Genomic DNA, 3,991 nt, shown 5'->3' on the forward strand with positions numbered 1-3,991 from the left:
TTCTACTTGTTAGGGACCTGAGAGTGCTTAAAGACTCTGACACATATTCAACAAATATTTGACAGATTGATTTATACATTTTGTAGATAAGTAAACTGAGACCCAGTGTAGGGAAAGACTTCACTGACCCAAGGTCTCACAAGTAGAGAGTCAGAATTTTAACACAGATCTTTTGCCTCCAGATTTAACCCCCCTTTCCACTACAACACATTCCTATTCTTCAAAGGGGCATCTCAGCATGGGGGAGCACCTTCTCTCATTGCCAAGGAAGAGAGGTGGGCATCTCTGCCTCTCCAGCCCGTACTTGTACAGACCTGAGGGTTACCACTGCCAGATCGGAAAAGTAAGAAGCAGGTGTTAACGCATTTCCCCTGGAGAATTCCCCCTCACAGTTCTGTAGAATTCTGCATTATTAACTCCCCCAAATCTTTCCTGAATGCTATACAGCTTGAGCTAGCAGTGAATATTTGAGAATTCAAAACTGTGGAAAGGATGGAGGTAGCAGAAGTTTATTAAATTGGCCCAGGGCACTTTGGGAAATGGAAAGTTTCTAACTCCATGGCTCTGGGCCAATTCACAACCCACTCAAAGAAGATAGTGTGGGAGCTACTGACAGGATAGTTCTTGTTACATCCTTACAGAGAAAAGGACAGGGACCTAAGTGCTGACCAGATCATATGGGGCCAGTGTTACTGATGGAGCCCAATATCCCTTTTGGTCTGTGACTGCAATAAACTGACATCCACCTATTCCTATTCCTCCAGAGTCTACCTGGATCTTAGACTCTTCCCTGGCTCCTCCAGCTCACACAGGTATCCAGGCCTCCAAGAAACCTCCCCAGTCTTTCTCACAATGCCCTAGGATGGATACCCTAGGTTTCTCTACACCCCTTGAGTCTTTTCCCACCTTCTTCTCCCCCACTTTCCAGCAAGTGATGTCTCTCCTCAACCCACATCTGTGTGAACATAATTTCTCTGAGGACAGGGATCATGATAGTAACTTATATTTGCTTCCTTGGAGCTCAACCCCCTGCCAACACAAAGGAAGTAAATGTTTTTTCTTCATTCCTACTGCTCTAACTTGGTGTCCACCTAGGTCAGTTATTGAGACTCTTACAGAATCACATCCACCTGTCTATAAAACAGGAAAGGTGTGCTCAGTTCCCATCTTCTTTGATGGGCATGACCCTCACAGAGATCATAAAATATTAGAGGTAGAAATATAAAGATCTAGATCAGTGGATCTTTAGGCCCAAACTTGGACAGTCTAGCAAAATCTATAGACTCCCTTCTCAAAATCGTATTTTTAAATAATCAAGGTAAATGTTGGTTGTTTTTTTCAATGGTTTTTCAGTCACGTCTGACTCTGTGACCTGTTTTGGAGTTTTCTTGGCAAAGACAATGAAATGGTTTATATTTCCTCCTACAACTCATTTGACAAATGAAGAAATAGAGGCAAACAGGATGGAGTGACTCAATCAGGATCATCCAGCTAGTAATTGTCTGAGGCCAGAGTTGAACTCAGGAAGATGAGCATGGCACTCTATCCATTTCATCTAGCTGCCCCAATTGAAGGAAATACTCAATTGGAATTAGAGAAGTCATTTTTTTCCTATTCAAGTTCATCGACCCCCTGAAACGTGTCCATAACTTCTTAGAGGTTCAGGGACCCCAAGTTAAGAACCCCTGACCTAGTCCGATTAAATGAGGGAATTAAAGTCTATAAAGGCAATGGACAGGGCACATAAGTCTCTTGACTTGAATGCCAGCATTTTCACCACTCACTACATTGCCAGAAAATGGGAGATTTGTCGCATTTTCACTTCTCTGAAAAAATAGTAGTAATAATAACTGACACTTAAGAGGCAACAGAGTTTACAGACACTTAACATAAACTCCAGTGGCTCCCTATTGCCTCTAGGAACAAATAGAAAATCTTCTGTTTGTGGCTTTTAAGGCCCTTCCTACCCTGGCCTCTTCCCACCTCCCCAGGCCTCTTGTACCTTTCTCTCCTCCACCATGGATTCTGCCTTTTGCAATCCAGTGACACCAGTCTTTTGATAACTCCTTAATTATGATAGGCTACCATGCTTTTTTCCCATCCCCACTACCCATCCCTACTCCTCCTGCCTCCATCCCTACATTTCCTCCTCCCTTCTACCTTCTACTGGCCACCTTCAAACTCAATTCAAATCTTACCTTCTGAAGGAGATCCTTCCCTCTTCTGCATCCCTTAGCCAATCTCTCACTTCTAGTGTCTTCCTTCTTTTATTATCTCCCATTTATACTTAATGTTTTATATAGATATTCATATGCACAATTTTTGTATGTTATCTCCCCCCTCTCCAATTAGTATTTATGCTCCTCAGGGAAAGAACTATGTTTTTGCCTTTCTTTGTCTACCTGGAGGCTTTCTGTTCTGGTCAGAAATTCAGAAGAGTCTTCCCTTCCTAGATTGATCCTTTTGAGTAGACAAACCAGGCCATCTTTTGCCTCACTTCTTATCTAACCTTAACTCTCTGGATCACTGAATGGGTGTTTTCTCATACAAACTGAGACCTAGGAAATATCTTAGCTTAAAAAGGTAAGGGTCTCCCACTACTTCTCTAGTCATCCTGACTCATGACTTGCCAATGGACTCTGATGACTCTGGAGAACAGAGTGAGACTGCTGACTTTGCACAGTTCTGTCTCATTTAAATCCAATTCATTTGCTAGTCAAGACATCACTCCCTTGATGTCATTGGTTCTCTTTAAGAATGAAGGACAAACAACAACAAACCCCAGAGCTTAGTGTAATGTCTAGAATACTGTGAGTGCTTAACAAATGCTTATTGGTTGACTGACAATATACATTATCTCCTTTGAGCCTCATAAGAATCCTGTAAGGTAGATTATTACTATACATTGGCTAGCTAGGTAACTCTAGGTAATTCATTCTAAGCCTCTATCTATACATTTGTAAAATGACACTAATAATAGGACCTCTTTCTACTGGTAGTAGTGCTAGTAGTGGTAGTACTAGTAGTAATAGTTCTAATAGTAGTGGTAGTAGTAGTAGTAGTAGTAGTAGTTTTACTAATAATATTGTTAGTAGTAGTAGAAGTGTTAATAGTAGTAGTAGAAGAAGTAGTAATAGGACTGGTAGTAGTAGTAGTGCTAGTAGTAATAGGGAAAATGCTAATAGTAGTATTACTAGTAGGAGTAAGGCTAGCAGTAGTAATGCTAGTAAGTGCTAGTGCTAGTAATAGTGGTGTTAGGGGTTATAAAAATGCTAGTCATAGTAGAGCTATAGTCATAGTGTTAGTAGAAGAGTTACAGAGTAACTAGTAGTATCGGTGCTAGTGGTGGTAGGAGTAGTAATAATAGGAGTAGGAGGGCTATGGTAGTTGTGCTAGTACTAGTAATTCTGGTAGTAGTAGAAGTAGAAGTCAGTAGAAGTAGAAGTAGTAGTAGTAGTAGTAGTAGTAGTACTAGTAGTAGTAGTAGTAGTAGTAATAGTAGTACTAGTAGTAGTAGTAATAGTAGTAGTACTAGTACTAGTAGTAGTAGTAGTAATAGTAGTAGTAGTAGTGGCAGTGGTAGTGGTAGTGGTGGTAGGGGTAATAGTAATGTTATTAATGATAATAGTAATAGTGATAGTAGTAATGGTAGTAGTGGTAGTAGCAGTAGCAATAGTTAGTAGTTTACGTAATATTATGTCATTTGCACAGGGTCACTATGACTCATGAAGGGTAGATGTTAGAGAGAAGTCCTAATTTTCTTGATATCTCTGAAACCTTTGATACTACTTACTGACTGCCTTCTCTTCCTGACTACTTTCTCTTCTCTTTATTAGTTATTCTCTCCTTTGGAGTATTATAATACTGCTCTCTGAATTTTTCCTCCCTAACTATTCCTTTACAGTCTCCTTCACTCATTCATCATCTCTATGGTGTCCACTAACTATGAATGTATTACAAAGATTTTTCCTAAGTCTCCTTCTCTTTTCTT

The sequence above is a fragment of the Macrotis lagotis genome, chromosome 1 (genome assembly GCF_037893015.1).
Source record: "Macrotis lagotis isolate mMagLag1 chromosome 1, bilby.v1.9.chrom.fasta, whole genome shotgun sequence".
Classification (NCBI taxonomy): Eukaryota; Metazoa; Chordata; class Mammalia; order Peramelemorphia; family Peramelidae; genus Macrotis; species Macrotis lagotis.